The 22,786-nt window shown below is 43.0% G+C and overlaps 1 protein-coding gene and 1 long non-coding RNA gene across 6 annotated transcripts in view; one reads left to right on the forward strand and one right to left on the reverse strand.

Annotated features, from left to right (window-relative positions):
• Nucleotides 1-22,786, forward strand: part of CHST8 (carbohydrate sulfotransferase 8) — a 215,251-nt gene that overhangs the window by 148,591 nt on the left and 43,874 nt on the right. The window lies entirely within an intron of this gene.
• LOC135452615 (uncharacterized) lies at nt 12,324-12,908 on the reverse strand. Of its 2 annotated transcripts, XR_010441665.1 has the most exons (3): nt 12,863-12,908; nt 12,588-12,767; nt 12,324-12,429 (listed from the first exon to the last, which is right to left on the reverse strand). It is a non-coding gene; the product is annotated as an uncharacterized LOC135452615 (long non-coding RNA). The 2 variants fall into 2 exon arrangements; XR_010441664.1 differs by having other exon boundaries at nt 12,588-12,908.

The following is a 22,786-nucleotide window of genomic DNA, read 5'->3' on the forward strand; positions in this document are numbered from 1 at the left end:
CTCCAACCTGGAACTGCTCTTTTCCTTCCTTAGAGCCAAACCCCTCACACACCAAGCCTGCCACAAATAAAGCAAAAAGGCTTTTTAAAGGAAGTTTCTGATCAATATATTGTAATTTCCATGGGTAGTTTGTTGGTACTGTTGGTGCTTTGAGCGTTCCCAGAGGGGCGGCCAGGCTGCTCCTTCCTCAGGAGATAACAAAGCTCCTTATCACTCCAGAGAGCTTGTCTGGCACCAGCATTGCTGTCCCTGTCCCTGTCCCTGGTGTGGCACTGCTGCCAGCCAAGCTCTCTGCTGATTCCTGTTGTGCCCAGGCCTGGGTGCTGCTGCAGCACCAGGAAAGGGAATTCTGTTATGGGAACTATCCATCACTGGGGCTTCTCCCAATGGCAGACAAAATAGAACAAAGTTAATTAGAGAGAAGAGAATTTAGCCTGAAATATGCACAGTACAGAGAGATGAAAGAGGAGAGAATAATGCAAAAATTAAATTGTGAACAAAGGAAGGGAGGCACACTGTAAAGGGGTCAGGAACCATGTGAGGGAGGGCATGAAGGCCAGAGGGTAAAAAGCTGATTAGCTGTTAATACACAAGCAGATCTGAAATGGTGAGGTAATTGTCTTAGGAAGCAAGAGAAACTTAAAACAGAAACACAATAATGACACTGAGTACAAAAAACCCTTTGAAATTTTTTTCTTAAGAGAGCTTTATGCAATAAAAAGAACTAAAAGGGGAATGAGGCTGTGATGGGAAAAATCATTCAGAAATTGCAAAAGGCATACAAGCAAGGGGGAGGACACAGGAAAAGATCTAAACGTGCAGTGCATGTAACATCAGCTGCCCAGCAGCTGCAATGTCACAGTATTGATGTTTAGTGTCCTGCAGCTTTCCCTTTGAACTGAAAGGGAAATCAATTCAACCTCAAATAGCAAAATTTGGGCTCTGTGAAACATGGTTCTAGGCACCACCTTTTGGTAAAATTCTTGTAGAAAATGAACAGCAGAGAGGTTATTTAAATGATGATCACACTGAAATGAGCAAGGAAAGGCAGTTTCAGAACAATCCCCTCCTAAATACCAGGATTCAACTTACATTTTTCTTTAGAATGCTCTCCTGTATTCACCTGTTCCTTAAGCCTAGCTGGGTCTTACAGTTCTGCTCAAAGGTACTGTTGAATGTAATTCATAAAATCCCTTTTAATTCTTTGGGGAATCATTGAAAGTGCTGCAGATTCGTTCCTTCATGTTTCCAAAGGCAGGTAAAGTGTTTTACTGTGGAGCTGTGAAAGGCAGCATTAGGCAGTACAAAATATGAACACAATAGAGATGTGATGACCTGCTAAACTCGAGGGTGTCATAGAATCACAATAAAAATCAGGTTGCAGGGCACTTCTGGAGGTCTCCAGTGGCACCTCCTGCTCAAAGCAGAGCAGGCTTTCAAGTTAAATCAGGTTGCCATGGTCTATCACACCTCTATGAGAAATTACCACAGAGATTAAGAATAAGATTTTTCTAGGAGCCAGCTTTCTTCTGTTGTCTCTCCATGAGAAGGAGCAGTCCCTGAATTCTGCAAAGCAGCCTCACACATCAGAGAACAATCAGAGTTCCCTGTTAGTGGGGCAGATGCTTTCATCCTGAGCAGAGGATGCTTCAGTGGACACAGCAATAGCCCTGCTCTGGTCAGTGCCCCTGGAAGAAACCCAGAGTGGGCTGCAGGCATGGTGAGCACAGGCTGCTGCAGCTCTCCCTGCCCTGAACCCACCCAGAGCCATGCCCCAGTACAAGGGAACTGAAAATTGCCCTTCTACTGACATTTCTCTTTGGAGGGAGAGGGTGAAGTGCTTCTGACCCCAACAGTCAGACTTTTAGAAACTCATTCTCCCACAGATAATGGATTCATTTCTGCTGCATAAAGCAATACCCTGCTAACTAACAGGATTTCAGGGGGAGAAAAAGCTGCTTCACCCCCAGCACCATCAAAATCCCAGTGACATTAACAGGCTTCTTAAACCACAACCAAAGGCACCAGTGAGCTGTACAGGCACTCTGAACCAACATTTCAGCCCATCTCAGACTCCAGGAGCACAGAAATAGCACAGGGTGCTGCTGGCACACCTGGAGGTGGGGCAGGAAGGGAAAATCTGGTAAATACTCCTGCTCCCCATAGCAAATACAGTGTGTGCTACACTGGAGAAAAGCACACACACACACAAAAGTAGAACTTTTGCCAAACAGTCACTGGTTCCTTGGTTAAAAACAAGACTTATTGAACACAGTAAAAGCTGTTAGAGCACCCTTTTGACTCCAGCTTTATCAAAACTTCCATTAAATGATGCTGACATGCAATTACTCTACTGTTAAATACCAGGCCACTGCTGGGCTTTTACTAAAGGCCACTAATGCATGTGCTGGCAAACAAGCACTGGATTATTGTCTGGGCTGGGGAAGGCAGAGAGGCTCAGTCAAAACTTCTATTTACCATTAGTTTTGTAAGCAAAAAAAATCTGAAAGAGAAGTACAGTGGCTCCTACCTCATAGTCAGAACATTTGGCAATCCAGAGTGGTGTTTTTATGAGCAAGTTTGAAGAACCAGGTTTCAATGGCTGCAAGAGGAGCCTGAGCATATCTCTGAATTTGCTTCATATCAAATAACTAACTTTGTTTAAGAGACTTACAAGTTACAACCTGATCTCAAATTCCCAATAGGAATCATACATAGTTCTCTCACAGAAATCCTCCTGAATAAGTACTTTAAAATATTGACATTTGCAGCTCCTTATGCTATTGCCAAATGTCATTGTCTGAATTACTAGGGGGAGGAACTGGAGAATCCAACATTGAAGAGTGATAACTGTGTTAGAGGGATATCACACAGCAAAGTTCAGAGCCATGTGCTGAACTTCCCAAAGCCAGTGGGAAAGCAAAGGGCTGTGGGAGGCTCCAGGGACCCATCAGAGAAGGGGGATTCTCTGGGAGGGTCCCTGCCCTGGTGCCATGGTCATTGTGACCCAGGTGCTATGGCCATTGTGACACAAGTACCGTGGTCATTGTGACACAGGTGTCCTGGAAAGTCTGTCAGAGTGCCCTGGTCATTGTGACACAGTGCCCTGGTCATTGTGACCCAGGTGCCATGGTCATTGTGAAACAGGTGCCATGGCCATTGTGACCCAGGTGCCATGGTCATTGTGACACAGGTGCCATGGTCATTGTGACACAGTGCCATGGTCATTGTGACACAGATACCATGGTCATTGTGACACAGTACCCTGGTCATTCTGACAGAGTGCCATGGTCATTCTGACACAGTGTCATGGTCATTGTGACACAGTGCCCTGGTCATTGTGACACAGTGCCCTGGTCATTGTGACACAGTGCCATGGTCATTGTGACACAGTGCCCTGGTCATTCTGTCAGAGTGTCCTGGTCATTGTGACACAGGTGCCCTGGTCATTGTGACACAGCGCCCTGGTCATTCTGACACAGCGCCATGGTCATTGTGACACAGTGCCATGGTCATTCTGACACAGTGCCATAGTCATTGTGACACAGGGGCCACGGTCATTGTGACACAGATGCCATGGTCATTGTGACACTGAGACCTGCTGAAATCCCACCCTGGCCCCACAGAACTGCTGCAATCCCTGCAGAGTCCCATCATTGGGGTGTTGTGAGGTCCCCAGGATGAGTGAGAGATGAGAATTTGACTCCATGTTCTCAGAAGGCTGATAATATAATATATAATATAATATAATATAATATAATATAATATAATATAATATAATATAATATAATATAATATATTATATTATATTATTATATTATATTATATTATATTAATTATGTACTAAAACTATACTAAAGAAAGAGGCTACATTAGAAGGCTAAACAAGAATGATAATAAATATCTGTGACTGACCAGAGTCCCAACACAGCTGGACTGGGATTGGTCATTAAGTTAAAACAATTCACATGGAACCAATCAAAGATGCACCTGTTGGTAAGCAACCTCCAGACAACATTCCAAAACAATCAGATAATTATTGTTTATATTTCTTTTCTGAGGCTTCTCAGCTTCTCAGTAGAAAAATCCTGGGCAAAGAGGATTTTTCAGAAAATATCATGACAAATAAGATGAAGTTTTTATAAGTCCAAGATTCTGTGCATTCTGTGGTGTTACTTGTCCTTGAGAAGCCTCATTGCCAACGCATCTTTCTTGACTTAGATTTAAGGCTTACACCATTTTAACTTGAGCAAAATGACCCTGGTAAGTTACATGGTGTAGCAGAACAACAAATTGCTTTGTCAGGCTCCCAAACATTGGCAAACACTAAATTTCACTCAAGTCTATCATGATCCCTAAGAGTCATTGAAATCTTCCCAAACACACCACTGCTTTCAGTCACACCCATGAACTGAGACACTTCAGCTTTTTTATTGCCCTCCTGTTGACTGACATAGACTCCCCTCCCACTGAATTAATTCCCTGTGTTGCTGGAGCTACAAAATAAGCCACTCACAGCAGCCCAGCATTGTGAAAACCTGATCCCCCTCATCTTCCTCCCAAACACCCACTCTCCATGCCCTAAAATGCTGGAGATCCATGGACCAAACCTTGCTCTGAGAGCACCCTGTGTCTCTGCACAGCCACAATCATCATACAGACAGAGGGAATCAGGCCCAGAAATCTGCTGCTGAAGTTGTCATTTGACAGAGGACTTGGCAAATGCCAAGAACACTTCTTGGAGGAAACCAAGACCTTTAGCTGTGCAGAAGTCAAGGAAGGTGCAGGATTTTCTGTATGAGCTGTTGAAGGTTTGGTTTTGTGCTGCCCTGCATCTCCTGCTCCCAGTGATCCTGCATTGCTGAACCAGCACACAAAGCAGACAGGAGCTTGGCCAAAGCTGGGTCAAGAGCCCTTCAGTAAAGACAGGAATAAAATCCCAGCCATGGATGAGCCTCCTCTCTTAAGTTCACTCTTGGAAGTCAAAGCCTTGACGTACTTCTGAACTTCTCCTATGAACTCCAACCCATTGTGCTTTTTGTGATCAGCCGACATAGCTTGAAAAAAAAATGAACTTTTGAGTACTTTTTTTTCCAATAAAATACACTGTAAGTCTGAATTTTTTAACCCTCTTGATGTGGCAGAGAAATAAAAATAATTCTGTTATAGGAATTGGGCTTAATTCTGCAGCAGCTGCAAGGTGCAGCTATGTTGTAAAATACATTCTTTTATTTGTTTTTGGAGTCTAATAATGAGCTACCATTCCCATTTCAGTGGTATTTGGATATTACTATGTTTCTGTAATATTAACAACATCATAATCTTCGTTAGTATGCAAATCTATACCATCTGAGAAGCTCCTGTTCTCCTCCGTGCACTCCTTTGTTGTTGCAGCCTCATGAATTTCATTATGACACAAGATTATTATCAGACACTGGGAAGTGGGGATGGGGAATAGAATGATGTGGAAATTATAATCTCTTGGTTTAATAATGAATCCAGCTTCATGTTCCAGTTTGGTTTTGCACAAGCTGCTTCTGAGAGAAAAGGGAGCAAAAGGCAGGAAATTCTTCCCAAACTGCTTCTGTCCAGTGACCTTTCAAGCAGATGCCACTGGAGGGGAGCACTGGAGGGAGATGTTCCTCAGCCCTGTGTCTCATTTACATCTCAAAAAACAACAATGATTCTCTCCACATGTTTTTCCTATTCATAGCTTTACAGATGGCAAAAGAAAACAAGAGAATTTGTGCCATTCAAAAACTCCTGGCCATTTCCTCTCCACTTAAACTGATACCAATTATCAGTCTTCGTCTGCAATCACAACAATTATTAAACAACTGTAATTATTCTTGGAGCAGGCTGTGGTTGTAAAAATAAACCCCATTTGACAGAAAAGAAAGCTGTAGGAGTGCAAATATTCCTTCTAGTGTGGAAACTCAAGGCCCACGTCCTGGGCAGGCTCCAGAGCAGCCAAAGCTGCTCAAGTCCAGCATTCCCAGCTCCATGTGGGGCCTCTCTGCTCCCACCCAACTCTTCCATGCTTTTAGGCTGCAGGGACTTTAGGGCAAAGCTGAAGCAACAGAAATATGGGATTAAGCTGGGAAAGTCCATTGGGCCTCCCTGTCCAGCCCTGGCAATTGTGCAGCTGCCCCCAGACACTGCAGCAGGACCATTGAACTGCTGCTCTCATACCAGGACAGCATCTAGAATTTTCTTAGCAAAATAAAAAAAACACTCCTTCTAAGTCATAAACAATCCAGCAATTTCTAGAAACAAACATGATTCCTCAGAAAATAAATTGAAGTCACCAGTTGTCACAGACATCTTTTATGAAAAATCCTTTCCTTTGGATTTTTCCTCCTGAGAAGCTGGGAGGCCTCAGGAACAAAATGCAAACAATGGTTATCTGCTGCTGTGGAATGCAACAGGTGCATCTGGGATTGGTCTCATGGGGTTGTTTCTAATTAATGGCCAATCACAGTCAGCTGGCTCGGACAGAGAGCCAAGCCACAAGCCTTTTTTATCATTCTTTCTTTTTCTATTCCTAGCTAGCCTGCTGATGAAATCCTTTCTTCTATTCTTTTAGCATAGTTTTAATGTAATATATATCATAAAATAATAAATCAAGCCTTCTGAAACATGGAGTCAGATCCTCGTCTCTTCCCTCATCCAAGAACCCCTATGAACACCGTCACAACCAATGTTGTGTTGAGATCCAATATTAAAGCAGATTTCTATCACTCCTGTAAAATGTTGTATTTTACCTGAATTACTGCTGAGGTATTATTAATACCTTAATTAAACCTACAATGCTCTCTACAAAAGCCCACAGCCAGGACCTGGTTGGGATGTTTAGTCAATTGTAGGAAATCTGATCACATTAATATGGGATTATCTCCTCCTTTCCTGATAAGGATGGCTGCACACCAGCTCACATGATCATGGGAATCCAGGTGACATTAATGCTGTTGTTTATTAACCAATTTGTTAGAGGTCTCCTGTTCTAAAAGGAGATTTTAGTACTAGAACAAGACTTATCTCCAAAAGCTCCATGGATGGTGTAATTATTCTAACCTAGTTATCACAGAAAAGATTAGAAAACTAAACAAGAATGCCCAATTTCAAAAGCTATTTCAGATTAGTTATCACAAAGAAGTGTGAATTATTACACTATATGATCTTCAGTGTAGGATTTCTTTGGGGTTTTTTTGCTATTTAAAACTTACATTCAAATGCTAATATAAATATGTTTATATTTCAAAATTCAGACTAGCAATTCAAAATCCTACATTAATTAATCCACTGCCAGTTTTTCTATTTTCCTGGTGGGTGCTGTCAAAAATCAGCACTTTTGTCATGCTGAAGTTGCACTGACAAGCTCAGAGTTGTTCACTTTATTCTCTTCCTCATTAAGGAAAAACCTGTCATTAAAAGAAACTATTTGAAGCAAGAAAAGAAATGTGTGAGTCTATTTAAAGCTAGCAGGGAAATGTGTTTGGACTTTGATTATGGCAATTAAAAAGCCCTGCTATTCAAAGATGGTGATTTTTTAGTATTTAAATAACACTTCACATTCTTCTAAGACATTTTACTAAAAAGATTGTTAAATTAGGTGATAAAAGGTTACTTTTGTCTTTGAAGCTGAAATATGTAACTATTATTTCTTATCTGTTTAGAATTAGAAAAGCTTCAATATCATCTATTTTACAGGACTCATTATCAAAATTCACCAGGCTTCATAAAACAAACAAATGCTTCACTTCCTGCCCTTGTTTAATCTCAGTAAGACAAATTCTTCCATGGTTTGAAAAGGAAGATTTCTTTCAACATTGGATGGAGCAATATCTTTTTATTTTCAAATTGCACAGGCTGTGCTTGGGAAGCCATAACCACCCTCCTTTCAAAGCATAATGTGAGAAACACAGCTCTCTATTTGGAATTTTTATAAAAGTTTAATAAGGGATAAAAGGGACAAACTCTAGCACTGGGGTGTTTTGGTGATCAGCAAAAAACCCACAGCATTAGCTCAAAACAATGTTCTTTATATACTGTTACATTACAGGGGGCACATGCATATTCACAAGAGTTTATACATATTTTAAACATTCTGTGAGTTTATGAATTCTTTTGAGCTTAATCTTTGACTTGCCTGCATGCCACCCCTCAGATTAAATTAATATATTTTATTTTTTTCTCATGGTTTCATCTTCTTCTTTCTACACTCTCTGATAACGAGGAGTCAATAAATTGAGTTTTGCTTTTTGTCACTGTTGTCATTCAGATAAGATAGTCTACAAAATGTGAGGAACTACTTGATTATCTTACACTGTTCTCTGAGTTAGTTACATGAATAAAAGCATTTTAACATTACATAATCTCTGCTTTAATATTATGCTACAGCTTAAGATATATTTATCACACTACTATTTATATAACCTATACTGTGCATACATAAACTGACATTATACCATGCTAAAAGACATTTAAAAGGAAGTATAAATTGTACCATATCAAAATCTTCGTGGTTAATAATGATAATATGTAAAAGCTAATACATAAATGTGAAATCCAACACTATATTGTCACAGAATTCACATTGCCACTATCATTTACAACAATAAGAAATGAGGTGCTTATCAGGAATGTATTTTAAGAGGAAGACTCAGACAGATCAGGGTTGGCAAAGAAAAACAATGCTATGTTTTTTTTTAGGCTAGAACAAGATTAAAATACAACTTAAAATGTCCAAGTAGGTCAGATCACAATGCAAAAGGAAGTACCATGACACAAAATCATAATAATTATTGAAATAATTTAATTAATCTTTATCTCCTACTGATTTGAATGTTGGACAATATTCATGCCATTTACACACACAAAAATTTTACTGGCAAAACACACAGAGCTGCAAAATCCTATGATGAATTACATTTTCCTATACTTTCTAAGTTTTGACTACTAATGCATCCTGCTGAAATTACATCATTTCACATCTCTAAGCAGACTTGCAAAGTACTGTCAGTTTTTAGATAATCCATCATTAGCATTTCCATCACTAACCTTCAAACTGATACCTCCCACTAAATTCCAAATTATGTTGATCTAATGATGCTTGCTCACTCTGGGACAGAGAAGTAGGTAGAGTTATATATAACAGAGTTTTTATAGAAGTAAAAGTACATCATCCATTTCCTTCAGTGCCTTACAGCCATCATTGATATCACAGAGTCACAGAATGACCCAGGCTGGGAAAGACCTTGGAGAGCATCGAGTCCAGCCTGTGACCAACGCCACCCTGTCACCAGACTGAGGCAGAGTGGAAATTTTCCAGGGTAGAAATCCTTTTTGATTTGGGTGGAATGGACATGTTTAAGTATGTAGCTTGCTGTGTAGTCTGACTGCAAAGCCTAGGCTCAGAGAAACTGCTTCAGTGAAGGACAGAGGTAAGGGGAGAGAGACAGAGGGTGATAGAAAGAGACAGAGAGACTGCTGTGAGAGCAGGTCAGCCCGGCCTAGGAATTCTTTCTGATAAAGAAGAACTAGCGGCAAATGTCACGCTACATTCATGAAAATGAACATGTATGAACCTATTGTGAAATTGTATGCATATGTATTTGAGAGGGAGATAAAAAGGGACCTGAAGTTCCCAGAGGTACACACGTAGGGGAATTTTAGGGGAACGATTCCCACATGCATCCAGCGCTATAATAGACATACCGGCTCTACAACTTTCACAGAAGTTGTGGAGTTTTGATTATCTCCACAAAACAAGACCATGGCACTCAGAGCCTCATCCAGGCTTCCTTAAACACCTCCAGGGACAGTGACTCCACCACCTCCCTGGGCAGCCCATTCCAATCACCCTTTGTGTGAGGAATATTCCCTAATGTCCAGCCTAAACCTCTCCCGGAGCAGCTGAAGGCTGTGTCCTCTTGTCCTGGAGCAGAGCCTGACCTCCCCTTGTGACAGTGTTCAGAGGGGTCCCAGAACAAGGGAAGAGATGAGGATCTGACTCCATGTTTCAGAAGGCTGATTTATTATTTTATCATATATATTATATTAAAACTATACTAAAAGAATAGAGAAAAGGATTTAATCAGAAGGCTAGCTAAGAATAGAAAAAGAAAGAATGATAACAAAGGCTTGTGTCTGGGACAGAGAGTCTGAGCCAGCTGACTGTGATTGGCCATTAATTAGAAACAACCACATGAGACCAATCCCAGATGCACCTGTTGCATTCCACAGCAGCAGATAACCATTGTTTACATTTTGTTCCTGAGGCCTCCCAGCTTCTCAGGAGGAAAAATCCTAAGGAAAGGATTTTTCATAAAACATGTCTGTGACACCCCCTGGCTGCCCCCTCCTGTCAGGGAGTTGCAGAGGGTGATGAGGTCTGCCCTGAGCCTCCTCTTCTCCAGAATAAACACCCCCAACTCCCTCAGCCTCCCCTCACAGGGTTTGTGTTCCAGACCCCTCCCCAGCCTTATTTCCCTTCTCTGGACTCACTCCAGCCACCAGCATCCCTCCAGCACGGGGGCCCAGCACTGACACAGCCCCACAGGTGGGTCCTGCTGCTGTCCCCCAGGGACAAGGCAAGGACAGGCAGATGCAGTTGGTGCCTCTGTGGGGATGTTCTGCCTTCCATGGCACAGGAGTAGCACATTCAGCAGCACCTGGCAAACAGCAATTCCAGTGGCAGCACCCAGGTAAAAGCACTCAGCAATAGCTCTCTGACTAGCTAACAATCATGCCTTCATCAACAGGCTTCATTTCAAAATAAATAATTTTGTGGGTTCTTCTCCTTTTGTCTTTTACCTTTCCAAGAGGATCCATGCTCTTCTTCTAGACTTAACCATCCCCAATCAAACCCACTGGTAAGTAAGTCCAGTGCTAACTTTTTCACCTGTGTTATTTTAAGGTGTCCGCAGATTCAGCCATGAAATTCTAGAAATCAAAAGATATAAACACAGAACAGAGTCTCCTCTCAGGGCCTCTAGCTGGTCAGAGTGACCCCAAGATGTGTTGGAAAGTCTCTTTTCCCAGCCTGGCACTTGAAGAAGCAGTCAGAGCTCTTCATTTCTGGGTCTCAAGGTTGTTTATTGTTCCTTATCTATAAAATTCTTTCTCCTGCCCTGCCCAGGTCCATCCAGCAGGACAGTTCCAGGCACTCTGCCTGCCCCCAGGGCAGTGTTATGGCTTTATACTAAAAACTACATGTACAATGTTTACAATTACTGTCCAATACCTATCACCTGTGTTAGACAGTGAGCTTCTACTCTAAACCAATCTGTAAGTGCCACCATCACAGCAGAAGATGGAGGCCAAGAAGAAGGAGGAGAAAGGCAGGACACACCCAGATCCCTCCATCTTGCATCCTGAACCCCCATACCAAAAACCCCAAAAATCTATTTTTCATGCCATAATAAATTCACTATCATTCTACCTAAACTGTTGTGGCTTGCTGATCTTCATCTAAGGTTGGTACCTTGCTCTGTGGGTCATAATCAAACCCACAGGGGCATCTTGGGCTCTGTGCCAGGGTCTCTGAGCCCCCTGGCAGGGTCCTGGTAATCCAGGACAGCCAGAGGGATATTTTGAGTCCAACAGTCTCCCAGTCCAACTGTTTTCTGAGAGTTTTACTGTGCTCTGAAACTTTTGTGAACCATGGCACATTGCAATTCCCAACACTGCTGCAAGAGCCTGAATGTCAGAAAGTAAAACCTGGCACAAAGTCTGAAGAGAAGCTCACCCAGGAACTGCAAGCGCCATTAGACAATTCAGCCCCTCCAAGTTCTTGCATTTAAACAGCATAAACAGCTTGGCCTCACGCCTCAGAAACCAGCCCTCTTTAATATGCTCTCTTCTGCAACCTTCAGTTTAGCAGGATTCTTTTCATTTCTTATTGACCCCCAAACTGGAGCTTGTCAACCAAGTCATGAACATTTTCCTAAATACTAGCAGATTATTTCTTTGCTCTATGCTTTAATTAGGGTTGTACCTACACTTGTGATAGATATTTAATAGTTGGCAATTTTTTTTGAGGTCTTACACAAGGTAGTCTTGCAGTGACTACATGTTACAAGATATTAAAGATCACAGTGTCTTGGTAGATAGGATTATAAATAATATCAAAGAATATGGAAAAATCCTTGAAAGAAATTATTTACTAAGAGAGAGGAAATGCTGTTTGACAGGTATCAAAATGAAAGAGCATTTAAATTTTAAAAAAGTCTTAAAAATTAAAAAGTCTTGCTTCAAGAGCTGTCTCAACACACAAATCCCAACACTCAGTACTCACAATGATGAGCTCAATGCATAGCAACTGCACAGCAAGTCCAACCTTTATTTGACTTTTAACCACAGAATGTTTCTGCAGCCCAGTCTGCTTGCTGATAATTGGAATTGACACCACATCACAGAAACAAAAACCTAAAAGAGACAAGAAGAACCATAGACAACTAGAGCCGATGGGAAGGCAACAACTTAAATGCCTGCTAAATCTGTCCCTCATTTTTATACAGTGAACTTGCTTGGGTAGAGTCCTATCCAACGGGGGTTAAATATCATTTGTGAACTAAAGCTCTTACCAACTGCAATGGAAGGCAACCACTGAGTTCTGCATCCAAGCTGCTACCCCCAAAAATCTGCAGGAGCCAAAGCAGGGGAGTAGCAGCCAGCCCTGATCCTGGGCACTGTCACTGGCTGGGACCAGGGCAAAGGAATGCTGAGAAACCTCACCCAAAGCTGCTTTGCACTGCAAATGAGAGCTAGAAACACATACACACATTAGCCACAAGGTTAAGAAAATCTCTTTGCTCTGAAATCTCTTGAGTAGACTCTGAATTTATAGGTAAAATATCACCATTGAGTCAGAAATGACACAGAGTGAAGTCAAAGGACAAAAGACAGCCCATTCAACTCAGTCCTCTCCTTTTTATACCTTGGTTTGCTACAGGTGGACCTGATTGGTCATTTAATCAACACATTTCACATGGCTGGCTAATTAAGAAGACGCCCATCTGTAAACAACTTGATGAGCAAAACAGCTTGTAAAAAACAGCACCTGCAGATTGTTTAATATTTGATTCTCATTGTTTCTCTCCAGCTCCCTAAACCTTCCCAGACAGGTTCATGGGGAAACTTATCCAGCTTTCTCTCTCTGACCAGATTGTCACATCCACAGTTATAATTTCTAACTGCTAAATCTTGATTGATTTCCATAGCTAGAACACTGGATGTTCACAGTAAAACATCCAGTGTTCTAGCTATGGAAATCAATCAAGATTTAGCAGTTAGAAATTATAATTATTACTGTTATCAGAAATTATAACTATTACCCTCACTGTGCTGTGATTCAGGCTTTGGCCAGCAAAATGCAGGGGCTGGAAGCCGGAGGGGCCTGGCAGGGAAATCCCAGTGGATTTTGGCTCCTTGGCCAAGCCAAGGTCAGGAGGCTGCACAGGAATCGCACAGTTAGTGCTGGCATTTCAGTCTGCTGGTAACTTGGTTATTTTCACTTTTAACCTAATAATTAATCCCTCAAAGTCCACACTGTGGACTTTTCTATCCAATTACAAAATACCACCCAAACCTATAAAGAAGAGGAAAAAAAAGTAAAAAAAACCAACCAAGAAAAGAAAAGAAAGTAAAAAACACCAACCTACTTCCACCCTAAAACTTCCATCTTACTTCATATTTATTACTATATTCTGAAACCCCAAACTCTAAGTTTTCCACCCTATAATATTACACACTTCTAACCAACTACACACCCATAATCCCAATATTATTAATCAATTTTTAAAACCTCAAATTAAATGTGATACTCTCCTAAGAATCAAAATCTATTTATACAAAAAAATTAAAAATCTTAACATCCAAAACTCCAGCAGTTAGTGACTGAGGTAGAGATTGCAGTTTAATTCCTTAAAAAGAAAAAAAAAAAAAAAACAAACCAAAATCACTATCAAAATCACTTGGCATCTATCAATTTATTAAGCTGAACATGGTGCCTACAGCACGATGTATTTGCAACCAGCAGAAGCAGAGGAAGGAAAATAAATGATATTTTATTATTCAGACACAACTACCACCATGTCTGTCTGTACAAGCTTTCCATAGCCCATCTCATCCCATCTATTTCAATATCAATTGTTCAGCAAACAATTGGAAAAATAATGTCTAGTGAAGAGTGAAATGCTTTGAATTGTGTCTGTCTTGCTAGAAAAATTTCAGGCAGAAACATCAAAATATCCTTCTCAGTCTTAGCAAACTGTTTCAGTTCTGCCTGATAAAAGTAATTCTTAATTTCAAAAGGCTGTAAAGATGAATTGTGCAAAAAATTAGGAAAAAATTTAACATTTTGAATGTATCAAAATATCTCACTTATACCAAGAAAATATTTCTTGTAAAATTACAATTTGTCTAAGAAGAAAAGTCATTCCTCAGCCCTAATTATTTCAAATATGCAAAAGCATCCACATTTGGCACTTGATTCTGTGACTGCAACGTTTGTTCTTGTAATTGTTCCTGAACCAGGAAAATGCAGTATTTGTTTAAAATAATAACAAGACATAACAGCAATCATACTTTGTTTAGTAAAAACAACTTTTATTGTGCAAATCGTTAGAAAGAACACTATCTAATCCCTGGGAAAATCTTGTGTTAAATTGGATAAATTAAAATTAATAACATTACATTTACAGAAGGCCTTTTATCCCATTTTTATACCCAGCACGTTTCAATTCATAATTAGAAGAGAGGCAATGAATGTTTTAAGTTAAAACAATTCACTAAAACCTGAGAAACATTTAATTTTTCCTATTACTAAATGGAGCCAGTGAGGGTGTAGCTGATCAGTAACACCCACAGTAAATTATGGTATTTTAACTCTCCAACCAGAATTAACCAGAACCATTTTAGTTTTGTCATCTCTGAGAATGGATTGTGTGAGTCTGGCAGCTCAGGATGTTTTTTGCTCCCAAGGAAAGAGGAAAGCAGCTTGAGATGTCTGTCTGATCCCAGTTGTGACCTCCCACCATCCCCACAGCTCTCCATGGCTGCTCCTGTTCCACAGGGTGTTCCTGGAGCTCTCATGGTGCAAAATAATGAAAAATATCAGCCTCCAACAGAATAGCCCAAACTCTACAAACACCGTCAAGCTTTATCGTTCATTAATTTCCCTTTCACTTTGGGAACAAAAAGTGATGCAGTGAATGTTTCCCAGCCCTTCATTGTTTCCACTGTCTCCAAGTTTTCTCTTAGGGAGCAAAGTTTGTCGGGAATGGCCCCATATTTGATTGTGTCTGAAAGCTCCAGTAGTCCAGAAATAATATCCACAGCGTTTAAAGGAGTTGCTTGTATTAAAACAGATATAACAAAGGGCCATACAAAAGTTTGCCTCTTCAAAAGCCAGGAACAGTGAAGTGCACCTGGAGACATTCCAAACAGGTCTTGAAAATGACCACCTAAAAACCACCATGGATGTCCAGGTTTAGAGCAAATTTGGGGAAGAATTCCCCCAAAGGAGCTCCGGTGGGAAAAGCAGATCCAATCGGCCCCTCCCCCCAACTGGTCCGGGAGGAAAGAAAAATACCTCCTTGGAGAAAGGTGGAAAAAAAACCCCCTGTTTATTAAACAATAAGACCAAAACAGTATCAAAACAATGAGACCCCTTGCCACTCTAAAAGAGATGACAAACTGAGAAAAACCCCGGGTTCAAGCGGCAGCTCACTCAGTCTCTGATCAGTCTCTCAGTGCTGGAATTGTCGCAGGCCAGGCCCGGCCTGGTGGGCCACAACTGCAGCTGCCGGTGCTCTCCTGGGTGTTCAGTCCAGAGCAGTTCCAAGAGGTCCAAAGAAAAAGGGAAAAAACAGTCCAGGGAACTTCTTTGCCTCAGCTAGCTAACACTAACTAAAAAGCAAAAGAAGAGCTCTCTGTCCCGCTGTCTGTCCGCAGACAACACAGTCAGGAGCAGGAATGTGTAGGAGTGGAGTGCAGTGTCTGAAAAACAAACTGCCGCTTCTTCTCTCTCCTCCTTCACTCTCTGTAACACTCTTAAAGGTACAAAACTTATTATTATTCAACATAAACAGAATGAGACGATTGGGGATAAAAGCATCATATAGTCAACCCAGGACATTCCACCCCTTATCCCCATATCGTCTGCTTACTACTAAAACTAATATAAATTCTAACTCTACAAGTACATACATGATACATCCATTATACAACTATACACAGACAATGGTAATAACATTCAGGAAACAGTGATATTTATACAGGTTTTATGCAACAATCAGGTCTCCCTGAGGTACACATCGTGTTCTTCCATCTTTTTGCATTATCCACCACGTGCAACCTGGTCCCTGAGCAAAGACAACCCCACGAATGGGTTTGTCTGTACTCGAGGCAGGATTGATCCACACAGTCTTCCCTAACAAACCTCTGACATGTACCACTGGGACTTTGTCTCCATCTACTCTTTGCAAAGGCTCAGATTGGGCAGGGCCGACTCGGTTAGTAGAGCCTCGGGTGTTAACTAACCAGGTGGCTTTTGCCAGATGCTGATCCCAGTTCTTGAAAGATCCCCCACCTAATGCTTTCAATGTGGTTTTTAACAGTCCATTGTACCTCTCCACTTTGCCTGCAGCTGGTGCATGGTAGGGGATATGGTACACCCACTCAATGCCATGTTCCCTAGCCCAGGTGTTGACAAGGCTGTTCTTGAAATGAGTCCCATTGTCTGACTCAATCCTTTCAGGGGTGCCATGTCTCCACAGAACTTGCTTTTCCAGGCCCAGGATGGTGTTCCGGGCTGTAGCATGAGGCACAGGGTAGGTTTCCAGCCATCCAGTGGTGGCCTCCACCATGGTCAGCACGTAGCGCTTGCCCTGGCGTGTCTGGGGCAGTGTGATGTAGTCAATCTGCCAGGCCTCCCCATACTTGTACTTGGACCACCGCCCACCGTACCAGAGGGGCTTCAGTCGCTTGGCCTGCTTGATGGCGGCACACGTCTCACAGTCATGGATAACTTGAGAGATACTGTCTATGGTTAGATCTACCCCTCGGTCTCGTGCCCACTTATAGGTGGCATCTCTGCCCTGGTGGCCTGAGGCATCATGGGCCCACCGAGCTAAGAATAACTCTCTTTTATGTTCTCAATCTAGGTCTATTTTGGACACCCCTATCTTTGCGGCTTGGTCTACCTGATCATTGTTTTGGTGCTCCTCATTAGCTCTACTCTTGGGTACATGGGCATCTACATGGCGGACCTTCACAGGCAGCTTCTCTACCCTGGTAGCAATGTCTTTCCACTCTTCAGCAGCTCAAATTGGCTTTCTTCTACGTTGCCAGTTAGCCTTTTTCTATCTCTCCAGCCATCCCCACAGAGTATTGGCTACTATCTATGAATCAGTATAAAGGTAGAGCTTTGGCCACTTCTCTCTTTCAGCAATGTCCAGGGCCAGTTGAACAGCTTTGAGTTCAGCAAGTTGGCTTGATCTACCTTCTCCTTCAGTGGCCTCTGCCACCTGCCGTGTGGGGCTCTATACAGCTGCTTTCTACTTCCGGTTCATTCTCACAATGCGGCACGACTCATCAGTAAAGAGAGCGTATTGTGTATCTTCTGCTGGTAGTTGGTTGTATGGTGGAGCTTCTTCAGCTCGTGTCTCTTCTTGTTTTCCTTCATCAGAGAGACTAAAGTTTTCACCTTCGGGCCAATTTGTAATGACTTCTAAAATCTCAGGGCGATTCAGTTTACCTATATGGGCGCGCTGAGTGATGAGAGCAATCCACTTGCTCTATGTAGCACTGGTGGCATGGTGAGTGGAAGGAACCTTGCCTTTGAACATCTACTCCAGCACGGGTAGTCGGGGTGCCAGGAGGAGTTGTGCTTCAGTGCTTATTACCTCCGAAGCAGCCTGGACTCTTTCATAGGCAGCCAGGATTTCTTTCTCTGTTGGAGTATAGTTGGCTTCAGACCCTCTGTAGCTTCGACTCCAAAATCTCAGTGGTCGACCCCGAGTCTCCTCAGGCACCTTCTGCCAAAGGCTCCAGGACAAGCCATGGTTCCCGGCTGCAGAGTAGAGCACATTCTTCACCTCTGGTCCTGTCCTGACTGGGCCAAGGGCTACTGCATGAGCAATCTCCTGCTTGATCTGTGCAAAGGCTTGTTGCTGCTCTGGGCCCCAGTGGAAAGTGTTCTTCTTACGGGTGACCAGGTAGAGAGGGCTCACGATCTGACTGTATTCGGGAATATGCATCCTCCAAAAACCTATGGCGCCTAGGAAAGCTTGTGTCTCTTTCTTATTGGTGGGTGGAGACATTGCTGTGATCTTGTTGATGACATCGGTGGGAATCTGACGCCGTCCGTCTTGCCACTTCACTCCCAGAAACTGGATCTCTTGAGCAGGTCCCTTGACTTTGTTCTTCTTGATGGCGAAGCCAGCTTTTAGGAGAATCTGGATAATTTTCTCCCCTTTCTCGAACACCTCTGCTGCTGTCTTCCCCCACACAATGATGTCATCAATATATTGCAAATGTTCTGGAGCCTCACCCTTTTCCAGTGCAGCCTGGATCAGTCCATGGCAGATGGTGGGGCTGTGCTTCCACCCCTGGGGCAATCGGTTCCAGGTGTACTGCACGCCTCTCCAGGTGAAAGCAAACTGAGGCCTGCATTCTGCTGCCAGAGGAATGGAGAAAAATGCATTGGCAATGTCTATAGTGGCGTACCACCTTGCTGCCTTGGACTCCAGCTCGTACTGGAGTTCCAGCATGTCCGGCACAGCAGCGCTCAGGGGTGGGGTCACTTCATTCAATGCACGATAGTCCACAGTCAATCTCCATTCTCCTTCAGATTTTCGCACAGGCCAGATGGGGCTGTTGAAGGGTGAGTGGGTCTTGCTGACCACCCCTTGGCTCTCCAGCTCTCGGATCATCTTATGGATGGGGATCACAGCATCTCGATTCGTTCGGTACTGTCGGCGGTGCACTGTTGAGGTGGCAATTGGCACTCGTTGCTCTTCCACCTTCAGGAGACCTACTGCAGATGGGCTGTCTGACAGTCCAGGCAAGCTGTTCAACTGCTTGACACCCTCTGTCTCTACAGCAGCTATTCCAAAGGCCCATCTGAGTCCCTTTGGGTCTTTGAAATACCCACTTCGAAGGTAGTCTATGCCCAAAATACATGGGGCCTCTGGGCCAGTCACAATAGAGTGTTTCTTCCACTCATTTCCAGTCAGGCTCACCTCAGCTTCTACCAGAGTAAAATCCTGTGATCCCCCTGTCACACCAGCAATAGAAACAGACTCTGTCCCCACATGTCTTGATGGGATTAATGTGCATTGTGCACCAGTGTCAACCAAAGCTTTGTATTCTTGTGGTTCATATGTGCCAGGCCAACGAATCCACACAGTCCAAAAAACACGGTTTTCCCCAGCCTCTACCTGGCTAGAGGCAGGGCCCCTCTAAGCCTGGTTATCCTTCTTTCCCTGGGCATATGTCTTGGAGGTTCCTTCAAGGGGATCAAAAATATTGTCATTATCATCATATGTGACAGTTCGGTTACTGGCCACTGGAGCTGCTTCCCTTTTGGAACTTCCTCTCTGAATCTTCAGTTGTCTCACCCGTTGTGCCAGAGCAGAGGTAGGTTGTCTATGCCATCTCCTCATGTCTTCTCCACAATCACGCAAATAGAACCACAGCTCAGCTCGTGGGATGTACCTTCTCTCGCCGTCTGGGGAACGTCTGCGTTGGGTACCAGAACCTCTGATCTGTACCGCCGAGATTTGGAGAAAGCTCTCTTTAATCTCCTCCCTCAGTTTCTTGTGACCCTCCTCTATCTTGTCCTCTAATTTTTGAAGACGTGTTTCCACCGCTGCGATTCTGGCATGTGTTGGGCCATGTACAGCATCTGCATATGCTCGGAGCTTCCTTGCCATGTCAAGCACAGTCTCACCCCTCTCATCCCTCTTCATGATGGCTAAGGCAGAGGCATATTCTTGTGGCCCGAGTCGTACGAGTTTTCGCCACATCACAGACGTGCATGGTACTAAGTCTGGGTTCCTAGTTGTTACATCATCTGAGAAGATAATCTCAACCACGGCCATTTCTCTCAGGCGTTGGATCCCTTGCTCTATTGTCTTCCACTGAGTCTGCTGCATATAGAGATCGTCTGCACACAGGTATCTTTCTGCTACACTTCTTAGGACCCGTTCCCAGAGGCTCTGAGAGTTAGCCCCCCTCATCATTCCTTGGTCTATGACAGTATCCTGTGACAGGGATCCCAAATGCCTGGCTTCAGTGCCATCCAAAATTGTAGCCTCGCCTGCAGCATCCCAGAGACGGACCAGCCAACTAATTATGGATTCATCAGACCTTCGAGTGTAGTCCTTCCTTAGGCCACGAAGGTCCTTCAGGGAATAAGACTCAATATTTGCGTCTGATCTTGCACCTGCTGCTTTGACTCCTGATTTTACGTCAGGAGGCATTGAGGTTCCTTCTCCTGTATCATCACCATCATCATCATCATCATCCACTGGTCGATCAGTTTTTTCCGTGCGTTTCCCACTTCTAGTACTGGTAGCAACAGCCATGGGTTTAGATGCTGGCTTAGGCTCACTGTCTGGTCTAGCTGCTGGCTCTGAGCCTGGGCTGTTGGCTACAGCTTGAGTGACTGGGATAGCTGATTTATCTCCCTGCCCCCCTGCCTCTGTCTGCTGCCCGACAGTATCTAACAAAGTGCGATAAGCATAGGCCAGGGCCCAGCTTATTGCAATTAGCCTTTTCTCCTTAGAATCGTCATGGCACTTCTCCTTTAGGTATTTCCCCACCTCTGCTGCGTTCTGAATTTGTTCCCGTGGGAAATCCCAGTCTACAGGATCAGAAAATTCCTTCAGGGTTTGGCCTATATTTTCCCATTCTCCACCCCACTCAGGATTTTTCACGCCTGCATCTGCTTCTGGATCAGGGGTCTCACCAGCTCCTCTGGATATCTCAGCCCTCATTCTAGAGAAGCTGCAGACCATATAGAGGAAACTTACCAAATTAAATACCAGAAAGATGGTCTCTTTAACATTCAGGGGAAACTGAACATTCTCAAAAAGTGACATAACCGATCCAAAGGAGAAGAGGGAAAGGGAAGGCTGGAAAGTCTCATTCTTAGCTCCTCCTCTAACAGACTGAGTGTAGTTACTAATAAATTCCCAAAACATACCATTGGAATTGGGATGCAGGATAGGATGAAGAAACCATAAACCATACATGCTGTAAACAGAGGTCAGTATCTTTTTGAACGCTTTATAAATCATTATCACCAGGGCCAGCACAACAGCTATTCCAATCCGTACCCCTCTACCGTAAAAATTACTTGTTAAGGACAATAATCCTAATGACCAGAAAGGTATTGAAACCTCAAAAAGGTCTAGAGCCCAGAGCCATACAGAGGCTTTCACAACCAGAGACATCAGGGGTCCAAGCATCATGTCTACTAACTGCTTTAACAACAACAGACACACAATTAATAGGGCTTTTTTCCACATTTTCGAGCCGCGCGTTGGGCGCCAATTCATGTATTTGTCCAGGTTTAGAGCAAATTTGGGGAAGAATCCCCCCAAAGGAGCTCCGGTGGGAAAAGCAGATCCAATCGGCCCCTCCCCCCCCCCAACTGGTCCGGGAGGAAAGAAAAATACCTCCTAGGAGAAAGGTGGAAAAAAACCCCCTGTTTATTAAACAATAAGACCAAAACAGTATCAAAACAATGAGACCCCTTGCCACTCTAAAAGAGATGACAAACTGAGAAAAACCCCGGGTTCAAGCAGCAGCTCACTCAGTCTCTGATCAGTCTCTCAGTGCTGGAATTGTCGCAGGCCAGGCCCGGCCTGGTGGGCCACAACTGCAGCTGCCGGTGCTCTCCTGGGTGTTCAGTCCAGAGCAGTTCCAAGAGGTCCAAAGAAAAAGGGAAAAAACAGTCCAGGGAACTTCTTTGCCTCAGCTAGCTAACACTAACTAAAAAGCAAAAGAAGAGCTCTCTGTCCCGCTGTCTGTCCGCAGACAACACAGTCAGGAGCAGGAATGTGTAGGAGTGGAGTGCAGTGTCTGAAAAACAAACTGCCGCTTCTTCTCTCTCCTCCTTCACTCTCTGTAACACTCTTAAAGGTACAAAACTTATTATTATTCAACATAAACAGAATGAGACGATTGGGGATAAAAGCATCATATAGTCAACCCAGGACAATGGACTTTGGGAATGAAAGGGCTCCAGAAAGATTCCTGGAAATTCATTACATCTGCTCCAAGTTGAGCATCAGCGCATCTGAAGGACAGAGCCAGCTGCTTTGGGAAAGTACATTCTTTCCACTCAAACAAGGAACAGTTTACTCAGAGAATTTAAATTTAAATTTGGCTTGGGATTTTTCAGTTGATTTTCATACATTTCTAATTTAAAAATAATCTCTCAGCAGTATTTAGGTGTCTTAATAAACCAACATTTAAAATATTTTAAGTATTTCTTCTATTCAAAAGAGCATTCTGCTAATAAGTTAGACATCACTGGGAAATTGCATTTTAAGTCCAAGGTGATGTATACTTTAAAGAGAAAGTCCTTAGACTTGTTTATAATTAACACCATTATCCAACAGCTCTCCTTTAAACACTCATCCTACTGCAGTACATGTTTGCTTTCAGAATTGTGTCTTATTGTTGGCTTTGTTCCCTTTTCTCTCCTACTTCTATAAAACACAACACAAGACTCATTACTCCATATCAAAAAAGTAATTCCAAATTAGGG

This window comes from Zonotrichia leucophrys, chromosome 11 (assembly GCF_028769735.1).
Source record: "Zonotrichia leucophrys gambelii isolate GWCS_2022_RI chromosome 11, RI_Zleu_2.0, whole genome shotgun sequence".
Classification (NCBI taxonomy): Eukaryota; Metazoa; Chordata; class Aves; order Passeriformes; family Passerellidae; genus Zonotrichia; species Zonotrichia leucophrys.